This window comes from Neolamprologus brichardi, chromosome 9 (assembly GCF_056152115.1).
Source record: "Neolamprologus brichardi isolate AB-2024 chromosome 9, ASM5615211v1, whole genome shotgun sequence".
Taxonomy (NCBI): Eukaryota; Metazoa; Chordata; class Actinopteri; order Cichliformes; family Cichlidae; genus Neolamprologus; species Neolamprologus brichardi.
In genome coordinates, this window is record NC_142112.1 from 25,608,598 (window position 1) to 25,626,867 (window position 18,270).

An 18,270-nucleotide genomic window follows, 5' to 3' on the forward strand; every position below is an offset into this window, starting at 1 on the left:
CAGATCATTCAAACTGGCATTCCTCTGGCCTTGTCAACGTGGTATGTTCCTCAAATTTAGAAGGAACTGAATAAATTTGTGATCATTATCAATAAAACGATAAATGGTAATTGTCGTAGAGCTTTAGTTATAGCAATTTAGATGCAAATGATAAAAATGGAGCAACACAATAAGGCTTTTGATCCATTATTTTTATGTATCACAATGACGCTGTCACTATAAAATCAACTGCGTGCATAAAAAGGCTCTGGCAGACTCTTATTTTTATTTTCGTGCAATTCTGAATCTGTATTTTGATGCGTTCATTGTCGGCGTTACGTACTCTGCTTGATTGCTCCTCAATATTTATGAGTTACAAAGCACATCAAGCGGTGCAGGTTCTAGCTGCACAATGAAAAACATCCTCCTGTTATTAGTTTGATTCATTACTGTGTCATTTTAGTTCTACGTGCAAAGGGGACCGCTCACCTGCAAATCAAATATCCCCGTTTTTCATCAGGTCTGCTGTACTGTTTATCCAGTTAGATTGTTTTACTGTGAGCTGCCCGGTTTTGGAGATACTGGGATGTTCCCTTTGTGGATTTGATAGAGTAACCAGGGCCTGATTTCTCAAAGGATATCTCTTTGGGTTTTCCTTTTTAGCTATTATTTTTTTGCATTACATACAAGAGAGGGCAGACATCAACCAAAATGACCAACTCACACCGAATCAGTCTTTTAATCTGAACTGTCTCTGTAAGCGACATAAAACTATAATCAAAAAGAGCTCAAATATTACCTTTCAATGGGGAAATAGTTTGTAGGTAAAGAATGTGAAGAGTGTTAAGGGGGGGAAAAAACGTGCTGGTCAAACATAACTCCCTTGGAGCGATCATTGCACTGATTGGGTGACAAAGATGAAAAAGGCCTTTCAATATCTCAGACTAATGTTGTGCCTTTGCTCAGACCGGCTGTTGCCCTGGGTGCGTGTGAAATGCTTGGCGTGGACAAAGTAAACCATGGCCGGTGCCCATGCTCCATTGTCCTCAAAGCCTCCTAAAGAGGTCTCTTCACAGGTCCAGCAAACACACTCTCCAGACTCTTGGCATATCTCTGAAGATCCTCCTTTTGTGTGAGGAAACACATTACTCTCTCAAGGAGAGTAACAGGGGAAACAAGGCAGCACTAGTGAAAAGGCTTAAGTATGTCACCCCCCACCCCTGTCAGACCGCCTCTCTTCCTTGCCAGATGATAATTGGGACTGAAACACTTTTTTGGTCGAAGCCTAATTCAGTGAGTAAATTGCAACATGGGAAAAACATGAATGGGGCCCAAGCTGTGTGGTGACTCAGCCACAGAGACGCTAGAGTCGCTCTTTGTGGCGGTCTACAAAAGGGAAATGTTCTGTTAATCAGCATTGTTATATAAGTAAGTGTGCTTTCTTTTAAAACTTCGAGTGAATGCTCATACCAGACGAAAAATATCGATACCGAAGGACACTGAGTTGTGAGCACCGCGCACAATCTGTGAACATCTTTGCAACGTGTTTCTACCTGCTTCATCTGTTTGCTTCTCAGCAGAAGCCTTTCTGGTTTTAGCCCTTTGTTTTCTGTTTTAACAAGTACAACTGGATCACTTCTCATTCATTTCTCACAGCGGTTTAAGTCCTGGAAGTGGGCATGGAAAACAAACCACAATGCTGACCTGACCAGCTTATACTGATTTGTTTCCCTGTGCTTGTATGAAAGAAGAAGAAAAAAACGCAAAGCAGATTAAAATTTAACAAGGAATGCCAAAAATTCCTCTCTGCACAGATCAGTAAAGGTTTAAACTATGCTACACAAAGACACTATGTTTCTCCATAACAGCAAAAATGAAGGTGTATTAACGAACTAATGCACCTTAGAATAAGGGACTGTTACTTTACAAAGCAGCTACATGCTGTAGTTAGGGTGGATGCCAAGCAGCAGTTTCAGCAGTAGAGATCATTTTAGCAGCGCTTTGCAACTTCATATGTGTGTTTTCATATCAGGAAAAGGGTAACATGGGATTTCCAAAGAAGCCATGTTGCAGTTCTATAAGTCACAGAAAAAAAAACACAGTTTGTTAAAGCTCGACCAAAATTTGTCTCCATTACAGTACTGTTGTCATAGAGACAGCACACGCAGCAGAGAAGCATCACCGCTAAGTAGACGATAGTTTCATGGTAACTTGATAACTACTCTGTAAAAAAAGGTCCTTCAAAGTTAAGAAAATGACTTAATAATTGTCTCCTTTCAATTTTATTAAAATATACATATTTCTATATTATATAAAAACAAAACATAAACTGTTTTCATCACCAACTCCCAAAACACGCGGTGTGGCTTTGGATTGTATCTAAAGCCATAAAACAAAAGATCATATTTGTATATATCCATGGAATATTTTCAGTTATTGTCCTAAAATGTTGTGAGAAAAAATTATCATCACTAATATAAGTGAAGATATGATTTTGCCATAAAATTATGAACATTAGCGAACCTTTAGGGAAGGTTTACTGTATCTACTAGTCCCCCTTCCATCAGATCAGGGAAAAAACTGAAGATTTTCCTCTTCGACAAATAAAATTCATCATTAACCTCAGCTCAAGGGGTAGAAAACATAAAAAGAAAAGAAATTTAAACTTTAGTTAAGATCAGAAAAATACTACTAAGCTAAAAGCAATATGTAGTATTGGCTATGCAGCCAACAGGACTGCATAGCAGATGCTGTGCACAACTACAAACAGCAGCTCTGCAAAAGTAGAATCATCTGCTAACACAAACACTAAGAAAGACAGTTACCTGTAAGTGAAAAATATAGTGTGCATGTGTGTGTGTTTGTGCACACAGGGTGCCACTTTAAAATAAAGCCCAAATAATACTATGCAGAGGAAATTATGAATGAAACTGCCTCTTTACATCCTGCAGCAGCTACTAACTCCTTAAACCCTGGGCAGGCTCTGCTTATACCAGGAAATAGGTTGAAAATAAGAACAAGAATATACAAAAGTATAGCTTCAGGCAATCTGAAGTGATAATTTTCCAAATTGCTAGTCTCTTCTTTCTTGTGTCTCACCGTGCAAGTTCAAATCCTTCCCTCAGACAGACGACTCTCTCATTATCTCTCTCTATAGATATGATGCGAACAGGTAAACAGTAGCTGAACTTGCACCCAAAATAAGTTTTACTATATAAGGAAAGCACGGTATTTGTTTAAACTACAAAGCCTCATTTTAAATTAGCAGCTCAGCAAACCCCCACTTGTCATGTCTCACCTTAGAGTCATACCTATAGCTCATAAGAACACATTAGATATTATACATTATTTCCTCTTTATGTTTGTCACTTTCATGTGTTTTAGCAGGATGTAGTCTTATCGCTACTCCAGGATCCTGGGAATGTGCTTTCCTTGTGTATTCTGTATACGCACCACCCGCAATCGGCAGCAAACCCGAGGACATAAAGGATGATAATCTCCTTGGAATTCCTCTGCGTTTTCTTGTAGAGATGAGGGGAGTGCTGGACAGTGGGGTTAAAGGGTCAACGGGACCAGTTTGCTGAGGCCCATCTGTCGGCCCCTGCTCTGTTTACGCACCATCTCAGGAGTGAAAGGCAAGCGTCTCGAGAGCTATCCTGTTCTCATAACATCTCAGCGGTTCATATCTGTGGAGGAGACTCAGAGGGGAGCTCGTGGTGGTCCGCGCCCAGTGACCAATGTTCTCCCTCCTATTCATCATCTGCTCGTCCGATGAGACCTGCAGACAAAACTTAATAAGCAGCAGAAAAGGGTTTGACTCAAGAGGGCTTTCAGCTTTCAGCTTTGAAGCTTAAAACTTTAAGGCTTTTTTTTAAAGCAGATGAAGGTTTGAAATACATGAAAGCATGAAAGCTTCTCTTTATAAAAGGTTATTTTGAGAAACTTCCTGTCAAAACATTCACATTTATAGACTTTAAGAAACACACTGGGCTAGAAACACAACAGAGAGTTAAAAAAAAAAAAAGATGATGATAAAACAACTGACACCGACTGTATAGAACAAATTACAGGAAATTGGGTTGTCCTCATCTGCATTAGTTTTTAATTTAAATTTAATTTCTCCAGAAAAGGAGTTTTCATCATCTTCTTGTTTATCTTTTCTTATAAAACTACACTTGTGTTCGTGTTCAACCTTCCTTCTACAATGGCACATTTCAATTTGGGGGCTTGCCAAGTATGAAATAAAAAAGAAAACTCTAACAACTCCAAGTAAATGTTCCATACCTGCCATTTTGAGCCGTTTCATTCACAAAATCTATGATTATACATTTTAATAACACCAGAGAGAAAGCGTGGCTGACTGAATATCAAATGGTGATATATATACAAAATGAGATGGTTATCCTAACCATTTGAAACTATGATACTGTATTTAGAGTGCATTTTGCCTTAACTTGTAAAAATTACAGCCCTGGCTATGTATTTAAGAAGAGCTGACTACAGTCGGAAGGCAAAATATGAAGCCTATGACCACATTAAAAAGCACTTTAATATCTGACTTCAAAGTGGCAAAGTAAGAGCACCAGGAGAAAGCACTAAAAACAAAAACAATAATTTCACAGGTCATTATAAATATTAGTTAAAATTAAAATCTGCTTTTGGGTGGATTTTTTTTCTCATGTTTACTTCACCTATATAAGATTGCTGGATGATGAATGAATCAGGTAAGGATGACATGATCAATTAAAATAGTAGAAAAAAAGGTTTCTTGTTGGCTTAAACAGAGTAAAAAATAATTAAAAACATCCCCTTACCATTGTTACTAAAGACCACTGTCAGAGGTCTTTAGTTAAAATGTGTTTAAATATGTTAAATTTGTAGTTTTATTTTAATGTTTGTCATGTGGTCCTGTAGAAGCCTGCTGGCAATAAATGAATAAATGGCCTTATTTTTGTTTCCACACTTTATGTTTTAAGAACAGGTTTAAAGAAACCACATACAGCATGTTAAGCCATCCATCCATCCATTCGCTTCCGCTTATCCTTTTCAGGGTCGTGGGGGGCGCTGGAGCCTATCCCAGGCGGGGTACACCCTGGACAGGTCGCCAGTCTGTTGCAGGGCTAACACACGGGTCAGACAACCATTTGCACTCACATTCACTCCCGCATTCACACCTATGGGCAACTTAGATTAATCAATTAACCTATACCCACTAACTGGAGAGAGAGAGCCCACGCTAACATTGAGAGAACATGCAAACTCCACACAGAATCCGCCTGATGGTGGAATTGAACTCAGGACCTTCTTGCTGTGCGGCAACAGTGCACAAACATGTTAAGCGTTGATTATATTCTGCTTGTTGACACAGCTTGAAACACCATGGCTAAATAGCCATTGTAGTTATATTTCTTGTGTGCTTAGCCCACCACCGGAGGCGCACTTCCACACATGCATGCAATCACAAAAAAAAGTGGTCAGACATTACAATGGGTGGACATAGCTACACTGGCGTCATCCATTGGTTGGGTCCCGTATTGAAACCTCCAGATAAGTGTTTCCGATGCTGCTGTTGATTTAAAAAAAACTGGAAAGGATGGTCTCATTGGCTAGGAACTTGTGATTGACTGGTCCTTAGCCAATGAGGAGACCCTAGATAACCCTCCTTTTTGAAATGTATGACCAAGATTTGCTAAAAAGACTTAATTTATTATGTGACTGAGCTCCTACACTCAGTGTTAAAGTATTTACAGACAAAAAGTCAGAAGTCTGTTATTTTATGCAGTTGGATTTGATTGGAAGTCTTTTTGCAACCACAGCTGTCGCCCTCTGGTGGCATTAAGATAGAATGCAGGTTTAAGGTATGTCTGCGTTAGCTTAGTTTTTCCAGCCCGTAAGCTAGGTCTATGTTTTTTTGTCTCTGTGATCCACATGTACTCTTAAGCTTACTGTCTGGTATTTTTTAATAATTTACATCTCTGTAACTCAAGTGGATAATCAAGGCTTTAGCGGGCACATTTGGTTGCATTTGGGCACATTTCCTGCCTTTATGCTAAGCTAACCTACTCTAATGCTAGGTGCAACCTCTATTGTTTAATTGAATGCCATATTTCTCACAAAGAGTCATGAATTTGAAAATTTATGAACTTGTGTGTTTGTGAGGTAGAAAGCATGACTCTGGATGATCTTTTCTTGCAATATTATATAGATTTATTTTCAGTTTATCACTAAATTTTACTATTCTGCCTCTTGAGTCTAACTCTGTGTGTGAGGCATGTTGAACAAATGAAAGTGCCTCGCTTTGTTTGCAATAACTGCATTGAAAGGGGTGATTTTTTTTCCTAGGAAAATTGCAATGTTCACAAACTCCAGCATTTTCAAAGGCTTTTATCAGCCATACCACCAGGTTACAGTAATATATTTTAACGGGAAAAAGGGATGCAATTATAAAACAGCTCTGTGAGCAATGCTCCTTACAATAATTGCATTAAGATTAAGTCGGCTCAGTTAAAAGATGCTGAGTTAACAACCCTCAAAATCTTTACTGGCAGGAATCCTCAAAAAAGGAAACAATGAGGCTAAATCTTTACAGATAACTGAGTTGGAGTTGTGTAAACTGGGGAAATCCCTATTGTTGGCAGATGTACCAACAGGTCTTGAAAGTCCTAAAGGCATCTACAGTGCAAGTCTTGGCTTTATGAGCAACAGCCTGAGGAGCTCAGACGAAATATTCAAACTCCAGGCAAAAGAAAAATCACACAGGTGAGAAAAGAAACAAATTATGTCATTATGTCCACATGTGGAAAATAAGCCTAATTATGTCACCTTAATTTTAAACCATTCAGTAAGTAGCTTGTATGAAATAATAATGGAGATCGTGACAAATAGGAACATCAAAGTACTTGTGAAACATTTAGACTTGCTTTGTGTAGCCAGACTGTGAGCATGCCTGAACACGCCTGCATGAACTTTTAATAAATCTTACATTGCAGGAGGAAAACCCTTAACAGATTGATTAACTGCTGACAGCTTTATGACAAAATTACTATTGTTGCACTCGGAGCACTCATCATTAGTTAAATCAATGGTAAGACATCACCATTTATACTATACCACACTTTATAGCGTCTCTGTCAGCCCTCTCATTTGGTCCAAGTCTATCACCAGTCCACAGCAATACAACACACCAGCTCTCCTAATAGACAGTAGTTATGACAGTAGCTGTCATGTGACACCAAATAGCATTTGATATGCACATTATATCTCAGAACGATTTAAGCTACGCTTGTATAGAGCTTACACGTGTAATTTTTAAACAGGAATAGTTTACTTTAGACAGTTAAACTGGCATTAGCCAAACCGAAAAGGCAACCCTTGTAGCAACTGAATCAATTTACCAAAGAGTACTTTTTGCAGAATCGTGTTCTGTCTCACTAGCAATATTAATGCAATTGGCAATTAATCTGCAACACAAAGTACAGTATTTTCCATAATTCGCACATGTAGATGTCATATTGGTACAGGAGCACAGGTATTTTGTTGTTTGGTGGTGGATGTGTAGTGTACACGGGTTTATCTAGTTTTTTGTATTTTTAAAATAAATAAAGCTGCCTACTGTGGCTAAACAATGGGTCATTGGGGGCTTTGATACTAATCCAAGACATAATTATGCCAACTATAAACTCAAAATAATGAGCTGAAAGATGATTAAATACTTTGCAGTGTTTTAGGGACCTGCAGAGTGTGGTAATACTTCATATTTCTCAAGCCTCGCTCTTCAAATCATTTCATCCATTGTTTATACAAAACAAAAAGGTTACTGTAGCTTTAAAATGTTGCTTTTAAGTGAAGTCAGGACATTGTAGGATTCTTCATGGGCGCAGTTATTTATTTATTTTTCTTTAAACCTGAAACTTAAAAACAAGTCGGCTTTAAGAAGGTGAATATCAACAGTCTTTGAGGCAGATAAAACAAAATGGTCAGTGGAAAAACCCGCCGAACAATCCCGACTTGTCTGAGTGAAATGATTAAGCTAAATCACATTTGTTTGGCTAAAGCAGCTTAAAAGACGCATGCATCGCCAAGAGTGTAATAACACAGTGACTGGAGGGGGGCTTTAGAAATACCAGAAGTCTGACAACATAACAAACAGTTGGGTCCAATGTCCTCATTCAGTCTGTGTTCATGGTTACTGTTCATTCATATCAATTTAAAGTTTACATTAAAAAGTTAAACCGAAACCATCGCGTTCTGTCGGTGTTGCCACTGTTATTGTAATCTGCACTTGTTGTTTCTAGATCATACCTGTACCGATGTGATCAGAGGAGATCTTAGAAATATCACAAACCGTGATTTATGTTGTTCTATACTGAAAAGAAGCTGCGTGACTCAAGATAAATGAGCTTGATAAATATTTTGCACACTTCTTATTGTCTCATTAGTGGTGTTTTCTGATTTTTGGCTATGCACTCACTGCACTCACAGCGACTTTGGATCCCAGTGGATGGGTATCCCTTTCCTTTCAAAACGGTGCAATCTAATATGCCCTCAGCCCCTTCCTTCAGCAGCAGCCGCAGAGTTCCAGCAGTTAGTAACTTCATCTCATTCACATCATCTTCCACAAAAGGTGTGTCTGTTTACAAAACCCCAGCAAATGTGACACTTACAATGTCGGCAGGTACAAAGCCTCCGGCCGAGTGATCTGGGACTAGCAATGAAAGATGAAAGCGTGGACTGACACCGCTGCTGTGGAGCGCGTGTCTGGATGATGCTCTCGTCAGCCATCAGACAGACAGGTGAACTGGGAAAGATGACCAGGAGAGCAGAACAGGGAGTATCAGGGTTGATTCTTGGCCAAGGCTGGGCTAACCGTTTGATATACTTTGATATGTGCACTCCACCTGAGCCCAGATTGTGAGTGCGAGGGGTGATAAGCAGGGACTTGTCAGGCACTTTATGGGATGCGGCGTTTGTTTATTAATCACTAGGTTCTGTGATGTGTCTCTCATCACCCCAACAGGTATAATTAAGCTTTAAAGGGCATGGGAGGCTTGATGTGTCTGCAATTCATTTTGTTTTATCTCCACGTTCCTTTTGAAGTCACTGCTGCACGAATAAGATGTGAGTGTACAGTGGAGGGTGTGTGCACGGAGGTGAGTAAATCTCTGCATGGTCACACAGGTTCTTGATAAAGATGTAGTCTGTGGTTCCCATGTTGCATGACCTGAACTGTCTGCTTACACGCCAGCTTGTTTAGCCTGACACGTCTTGTTTAGCCTCGGCGGATTCAGTCATTTCAAGGCTGACAGTTCAAAGGTTGTCAGTCTGTGATGGCCAGGTATTGCGGCGCTTGTATGACATCTTGGGTTCCCAGCGGGGCAGCTGCGGCAGCCTGTTTTTCAGCACAAGTATGTGACAAATGTTGAGGGGAAAATAAACAAAAAGCCATCTAGCTGTGAGCGATGTAGCCCTATTGACCGTATCAAAAGGTTAAGCAAATTGCAATATACATCAGAGGAATGTTTGAATTTCACGGGCCCTTCTCCACTTCATCTCTCCTAAAATTGATTTGTGGTGTCAAATGAGATACTTGGAGTGGGACATCATACAGGAATGTAAACACGTTCGCACTACGCCTTTCTAGCCTTAATCTTCTGGCACTTCTAAAGCATTTTGAAATCTAGCCGTTCTTTTATTCCATACAAAAATGGCTTATTTTAAATAGCCAGCTTGAGTCAGTGGAGTCTATCAAAACACCTTTGCTATTTGTAAGTAGGCCAAAGCATCGTCCGTATTGTCTGGTGTGCTTCTTCTTGATTCTCTTCCATGTGATTCCCTGTCAGGAGCAGGCAGAGGTGCGAAAAGATGAGAAGCTCACTTGTTTACTTTGGCAGTGAAGACCGAGCAGGCGAACAGCCAGTAGCTTGTCACTCTTCCCACTGGATCCTCCCGTTCTGTCCCCACGCATGTGAGTGAATCGATGCAAGCCATGCAGAAACGTTACCCGGCGTCGCACTTAACATGACGAGCACGGGTTAGGGGAACATTTCAGTACGAGCCCCTCCTGCAGGAGCTTATGTAAATTAACAGCAGTATATAAATTACATTCCAGCGGAATAAATGTGGCACTGAGAGAATGCATATCTTGGTAGATAGAGTAGATGAATATCGCTGCATTTTGTTTTCCTTTCTATATCACTCGGATCCTTAACTTTACTCAAGTTCTAACTTTCTGATCAGACAACAGTTTACAAGGTGTCTATCAAAGGCTCCTGTGCACACAGTGCGCAATGGGAAATAGATTTAAGTGGTGACAATCAAAGATTTACAAGTTACTAATTCATTGTGCGCTGCAGGCAACAAAACAAAAAAAGACACACTCATTGTAACTTCTCATTAGTGGAAGGAAATCATGATTATAAATGTGCAGACTATTTATTATTTTAGGAATTGGGTTTATGTTGTAACCAGCGGCTTACTTTCAAATAGTAACCATCAAAGCTGAGGCTCACTTCATGAGACAGTTAATGGAAAGGAAAAACACCTGTGGCTGCACCTACCTTTGCCACACTAGATGCAAATAAGTTTTGCTACTTTACTTTCATCCCACATGAAAATTACAACAAGAAACCAAGAGATGATGCATGTTTGGCAGTCTTTCTACATGCTTTGAAGTACATGAGTTATGGTAAGTGAGTTGCTTTCAGGAGATGTTATTTTCAGTAACTGAAATCAAATTGTTTGGTGTTGTTTGACAGGAACTAATCACTGAACATTGTTGTGGAAAGGCAGTGTGAGCTTTGTCACGTGTGACCTGTTTTGGGGTTGCTTTTTTTTTTATATGAGTGTATGTGTGGAGAGTAGAGGGTTAACATTTAATGAAGGGACAGAAAGATGGGGAATTACGTTAGACAAAGGTACATAGGTATACATAGTTGATGTGATGTCATGTGAACAGCCTAATCCTCTAACCCAACAGGACACTTATGTAACCATTAATTTTCTGTCAGTAACACAACGCTAAGGTAAACATGCTCTGTAATGTTTATATTTAGCAGTTTCTGTGATTTCCTGGCTTTGGTTTTGCACTTTCATGCAGGTGAGGATTTTTTTTTTTTTTTTTACTTTATTGCCAGACTAGTGCACGTCAGTATTGGTCCCATTACGCTACTTTACCTACTACCCCATTACCTACTAAGTAGGTGAAGTTGTGCCTAACACATATAATCTGCTATTTGGGGGTTTGATCAGCTCACATCTGTAATCAGCATCCATCCATATACCTGCTTTGCATTGTTGATCTCTGTATGACTGATATGTGTATAAGTGTATTTATTTGTTTGGAAATGCAATAAAATAAATATATATGGCTGTCATTATGATAGCATTACGTCTCGTGCCAATTAATGCCTCTTTTGTTTGCTACTAGAGGTGTTTCCATACAATTTAAGTGTGCTAACTCATTATTTGCCAATCTATAAATCAATCAAAGCCACACTGCTTTGTGTGAAAAATTTTATATGGTTTGTGTCAATGTAATGTTGGATCCCAGGTACCTGGTCCCAAGTCCGAATTCCAGACAAGCCCCCAAATTGTTAGACTCATCAAAAGGTCCTAGGGGATGGGGAGTAACAATTTAAAAAGTGTCTACAAATAAAACTGTATTTTTTAAAGGTTTCAATTAAAGAGATAAGTAGACCGATGTGTCCATCAAAAACCTAAAACAAAAAGTTTGCAACAAATCCTCAAAGCTGAAAAAAGTCAAATGGTTAAAAAAGAAAAGATTGTTAGTTATTAAGTAAGTAATAAGTAAAATGTATTCATGTAGTGCTTTTTAAGATGAGAGCCAGTCACATAGTGCTTTACAGAGGTAATACACTTTCTACTACAATTCTTGTTCACCCAGCGCTTTTATGTATCATTGTCACTGCACTGGGGCAATTCAGGGCACAGTTGCCCCAGTGCCCAAGGGGCAACTATTTCCTGCACAAGGATACTTTGACACATGGACTAGAGGAGCTATGATTATGGCAAATAACCCACAGTTTCTCCTGAGCTATAGTCGCCCTCAAATAAGGAAGCACTTATAACAGTGCCAGAGCTGGCCAGTGGGGCTGGCCAGTTAGTCTTCAAAGCTTTTATACTCCAATGTTGATTGCTGAGTGGAGCCTTCTGTGCACTGTCGCGGCAGGAAGGTGCATACACAGCACTACTGCATGTACCAGAGCCAGACATCTTCTTTCTCATAAAAAAATAAATAAAAATTGCCTTTGTGACTATAACACACATGGCTAGACCACGTAATCTATGTTATAGCTTGTTTATTGACACAAGAGCTGTGCAGATATTTAAAAACAACCAAATCAATGTGTCTGCTACTTAAAAAAATGTTGTCACTGTCCACAGACTATATTTCCCTATCTTATATCACATGTATGCTATATTCTTTTCGTGGTGTGGCTATATTCAATTGTCCTTTTATTATATCAATATAAATGCAATAAAGATAGTCCTCTCTTTGTAGCTTACAAGAAAAAATAAATACCATAAAAATTTGCAGGCCTATGTGACCTTATAAAGTTGGAAGCATCACAAAAGACAACTTGTATAACCACAAACTTTAGCAATAAACTGCTCTAAATCCCTACTATATGCCTTCTGTAAAGTCGGGGAAATGAGAAGTGAGAATTAAAAAAGATGTGAAAAAGATTAATCCACTTTATAACTTGGCCCGCAGCTTGAAACGTTCAGCATACTTCTGTCGTAAGATGGGGAAATATTAATTGTTTTTCAACAAAATTACGACGATATTACAGACTACTTAAAATTATTGTACACTGTACTGAATTTGAATTTACTTATAGTGTAATTTCATTAAATTTTTACAAAAAATGTACAAATCTGACAATGAGCAAGCACTTGGTGACAGCGGGAAAAAAGGACTCCCTTTTAACTCACAATGAGACATCCAGCAGAACTAAGTCAGGGAAGCATAGAAAAACAAGGGCAAAATGTAATGCACACATTTATATAGTGCTTTTCTATTTTTATTGACCAATCATTTAACATATATGGCCAATCTAGAATCACATGCAAGGACATGCACGTGATCCTAGGTTGGATACCCAGAGAAAACCCACAAAGGCACAGGAGAAGGCCTCCAGCAAGAGCTCTACTTCACCACCACATTTTCTACTGCATACTGATGTCTTTCAACTTTCAATTGTGACTGCAGCGTCTAATTGTACTAGAATACAAACTCTAGTTTGGGATGCAAAAGGATTCCTGAAATATTACATTCATCATGCATCTTGATCAATAGTTTATTTTACTTGTTATTGTCAATATTTTAAAGGAGTTTTTAATGATATGCATTGGCAGGTTTTATATGTGGCTCATCTTCTTATGTTTCTACACCTCATCACCTTAAAGATGGATTCATTTGTAGTGGTACATGCAAGGTGGGAGGAGGATACAACGAGATCTTGTGCAGACGGGGAAAGTCCCCAATTATGTGGTAAATTTAGAGAGTGGTTGCGATATTTATTCTTATTGCCCAAAGAACTTGGCATTTATGAGACTTGCCGCAAATGCATTCCCCGCAGCACAGGCAAACTTCAGGCTCATTGCAGCAGCTCAATCAGATGAAATAGCTGCTGCTGATGATTTATGGTGGAGTTTGGAGGAAAGTCTCCAGTAGCTCGGCTTATTTAATGCAGGTGCCCTTTCAAAAAATGAAACAAGTTAATTAGGTTTACAGTAGCTCCTCTTATAGAAGGTCGATGAATATGTTTTAAAATTTCCAGAGCCATGAAAAAAATACTAAAAGTTCTAAGAGTCCAAGCAGTGTATAGTTTATGTAAAATTGATGTATCTGCTACAGATGGATAGGGATTATATCAGGAACCATTGTATGTCATGCTTTCAATCAATAATGCTTTTCTTAGCAGAAATCCTGGATTACATTGTGCCACTAAAACTCTGCAAAGGTCATTTGAGTGTGCTCTGTGCTTAAAAGGTATGATTTGACGCCACTGGATGTTCATTGTATGTAATCAGCATGGAGTCAAAATGTAAGGACTGAAGGGAATGTACAGAAGCTGCAATGCCTCTCTCACACAGCAGGGGTGACGGGATTTTTAAGTGCCTTTGCAGGGAACAATTTATGGCCATTACGGTGGACTATTTCTAGCCATAGAGATGGATTAGGGTCAATTATTGTCCATTATGGAGAAAGATGGCCGCACAATTCTACGAGAAATTACTGGTTCTGGCTGCAGTACATTACAGAGAAATTATCTCTTGGGCCTAAACTAAAATCTGTTGTTTTGTGACTGATTCCTTTAGTTTTGCCTGATGTGTTTTTCCTCATAATGTTCTCATACTTGTGGCCTATTAAATAATATTACATATTGTGGGGATGCGTGCACTTTAAATTAAATGTTGCCCTTTTTTTTCCCTTTTTCCTTTTCTCTTTATTTATTTATTTAATTTTTGCAGGTCAAATGAGGTGTTTTGTTACCAACATTTTTGTGGGAATTTTTATGACCGCTTTGTTAGACACAACTTTTGGTTGACCAAGGTTTGACCTGTCGTTCAATCAGAGATGCTTGTCTGATCACCTGTAACTGGGTGTATGCAACACAAAAACACTTTCATTTTACCTTTTGTTGGATTAAATTGTAAAAAAAAAAAAAAAATCAGCTTTCAATTTAGCTCTGAGTCCATAAAATCAGAGGTTGCTATCTAAATATAATGTTTTTATTGGTCTCTCGCTGTCTGTTTGGTTGTTTTTTAAAGAGGGTATTTTTTAAATATAATGCTTCCAGTTTTATTATTGCAGTTATCTAATGCTTTTCCCATACTCCGTGGTCCTGACCCATACAGTAAACTTTTTCCAATAAGCAAACCCTTTACAGCCACCCCGCCCCCCCCCCCCCCCCCCCCCCCCCCCCGCTTTCAATATGTTTATGTCTAAATAATGGAGAAGAATCGGGAAATAGAGGGTGAGCTCCTATTATTCCTGGCATTAGAGCTCTGCAGTGGCTGTCATCTTGCCAGAGCTCAGGCTGGCAGTCAGCACAAACTGGAGGTAACTGAGAGAAATCCCTGCCAGCTGCCAGGGGTGGGGGTGGGGGGGTTGAATGCCACCATACCCTCCAGCAAATATTAATCAAAATCCCCGATCAATAACTTCTCAAGTGCTAATAAGCACTGGCAAGTTTCATGATATGTGAGCCCCTTCATCATTTCAACTACCGGGAGATTTATTGGAAATCCATTGTTAGGTCCAAAGTATGAGGTAATGTAGCACTTAGTAAATGAAGTAAAACCCAAAGCCCGGGGTGATTTGTATTTCATTTACAAAGAACATGTCTAATCATTAGTAGCTCCATCTCTCTGAAAAGCAACCAAACTGCCGTAATGATGGCTGTGTTCTTTTATGGCTTACTTACTCAGCAATGTCGCCGGAGATAACAGCAACCGGTAAAGCCTTGCTGTCCTCCACTCCAGGCTGGTTCACTCCAAAAGAGCCATGGGGGACTCCTACGCACCATGGAGTGATTAAAGTCATGTTAGGGAAGCATTATGGGTCAAGTCATAAAGTAATTTGATTTCTGTCCCCCTACACTGTCTCCTATCAAAGTGATTGGTCTCCTGGTCATCTCACTGGCTGACATAATTGTTAATTAACCATTATGGGCTGCCCTCTCTCATCTATATCTCACAGCAATTACTCATTTGACAACAATGCAGTATATCACAGTGCATGATGTTTGGACGCAGACCAGTTTTATGAGTACGAATCAACCTGATATTTTGAAAATGCTGTGCATTTACTTACACGTATGGATTCTTATTTACCCAAATATTAATTAGCATCAAGCACACGATTGTCTTGCTGCCTCACTTAGCGCCAAGACATATGCACAAGCACTGCAGAGCTGACAGATTTAGTAGTGTTTTCAACCAGCTATTGGTGTAAATTTGCAAACTAGTCCTTCACACTGGTTTTCCCTTTTTTCAAACTAACCCCTGAAGTCATCAGCTCACTGCACGTCAAGGCGAGCTGTCTATTTAAAAATACCACAGCTCAGGTAAAGAGGTCTAGGGGGAAGAAAGTTAAATAAAAAGCTCTTTAAAATGGTATTCATAGAGAAAAAGACAAACAATGCCGCGTTGAAAATAAAAGCATGCTCTAAAGTCCATTCTGATGACAGTTGGAAGAATGCGGGCTTTATGGGGGACTTGAGCCCCATCTATGCTGTATCTTTTAAGCGTGATTATTTACTTAAAACAACAAACCAAATCTCCAAGTCTGGCACTGTGGACGATGGCCCTTTGATTGAGCTCTGAGCTTGAATTCTTAACTAATAAATTGTTCCGTGCCTTTGTCTGGGGCATTAGCAGCAGTAGTCTACGTTTTTCTTGTCCTAATCTCAAGAATGTGGCAGCCTCTTGAGAAGCTCAGGGGTTTCCTCCTCTCCCAGAGCCAGTGTCTTCACTTTGTTTTCTTAGAGGACTCCCTGGATTGACAGGCCTCACCGTTAGCCCTCTCCTCGGCCATCTGTTTTCAACGATTCTGACTGAGCACATCAAAGTCAATCAGTGCTGCAAAGCATTTTAAAAGTCGTGCCCCTCCCCCCCCTTGTATGTGAGAAATAAAGCAAACTTTTCATCAGGCTCACAAAAAGACAGACGGTTTGTACTGTGCGTGTTTGTGTGTATGGTTTCAGTGTAACGGTGACCTGGGAGGGATCCCTGAGCTCACAGGACAGGTATGAGCAGCTTAGCTTTGTTCAGTGCCTACTCTGACGACAGCTCGGTGAGTCACCTAGACACACTCACCTAGGCTAACCTCCTTTGGTCAGGTTCCAACTAATGACAACTCTCTGACAATAAAATAATCATTAGTGAGACTGAGGTGTACAGTCTTCAAAGAGAGAGACTTGTCTTTGGGTGGTGATGGAAGGACAACGACTTAGAAGACTTTGTGAGCAGTGGTGGAGGAAGTATCAAAAGATTTTGTTTTGATTAAAAAAATATCCGGCATAAAATCTTGAAAAATTGTGCTCATCCTAAACATACAGACACCTTCACATGTGCGCTAAGGCCACAATAATACAAGTTTTCCTCATTAAAACTAATTCTTACACTTTGTTTGCACATGCTAATGCAGTGTTGTTGAAATGTCACTATTGTATGTAATCTATCATAGGTTATGTCTTGCCCTGTTCATGGTCTTTCTATGCTTTTTTTTTTTTTGCTAGACCCCCAAGTAGTCACAGCTGATGGCTACCCCTCCATAGAGGTCTCTTCCTTTTAAAAGGAAGTTTTTCCTCCCCACTCTCGCTAGGTGGTTCTTTTGCCTATTGCTGTGAATTGGTTGTATATAAATAAAATATATATAATAATACAAAAATATATATATATATATATATATATATATATATATATATATATATATATATATATATATATATATATATATATATATATATATATATATTTAATGAATCTATATTTGTTTTCTGATAATGGCAATAAAAATGTTCAAAAGACACCAACATCACAATCACAGATGAGAAGTCAGTAATAACTGATATAGATATAGTACATGATATACACTGCAATATAAAAAAATTACCCATTTACAGTTGTTGTTGTTGTTGTTGTTGCGCAGTTTTTGTACTTGGATGTAAATGTGTTCATTTCACTAGGCGGTGGGGGATTATGAGGATTGGTTTTAGAGCCAGCTGTATTTGAACCTGCAGTTTCCAGCACTTCCACAGCCCCAGAGGGACTTGAGAAGATACCAACTAATAACCAAAAGGGTAAAAATGATCACTTACTATAGCTGTCGTACTTTATTCTTTAAGGAAATAAGGTAGGAAGGTTAAAGCGAAGGTGGAGGGAATTGTTGGATTCGATTCTGGTTTCTGGTTGCTCAGTAGATTATATAACTTGCTCATTAGTTTTCTCAGTGGCTCAAGTGAGAACATGTAAATTCAATAAGCTTAGATTAAATCACAGGAGGAAAAAAAAAATCACAGAAGTCTGGACTGCAAATAATACAATACTTACAGTAAATGTAAGCTGCTCAGATTCCACTGCTATTTATGTGATAAAATATTCATCACAAATCCTAAAACACGAATAGCGTTAGAGGTACTTGCGATATTGAACATATTCCTGTATTGTGCAGTTATTAATTAACGACACAAAGTTGAATCCGTGCCGTTTTAGTTTAGAAACTATCGACAGCCAATCAGAGGCACTGATGGGGCTGAGTCT

At 39.1% G+C, this 18,270-nt stretch overlaps 1 long non-coding RNA gene across 1 annotated transcript; it reads right to left on the minus strand.

Annotated features, from left to right (window-relative positions):
* Positions 1 to 2,119: 2,119 nt before the first annotated feature.
* LOC148101461 (uncharacterized) lies at positions 2,120 to 18,199 on the minus strand. Its single transcript, XR_015719572.1, has 3 exons — positions 18,061 to 18,199; positions 15,432 to 15,522; positions 2,120 to 3,757 (listed from the first exon to the last, which is right to left on the minus strand). It is a non-coding gene; the product is annotated as an uncharacterized LOC148101461 (long non-coding RNA).
* Between the last annotated feature and the right edge of the window lie 71 nt (positions 18,200 to 18,270).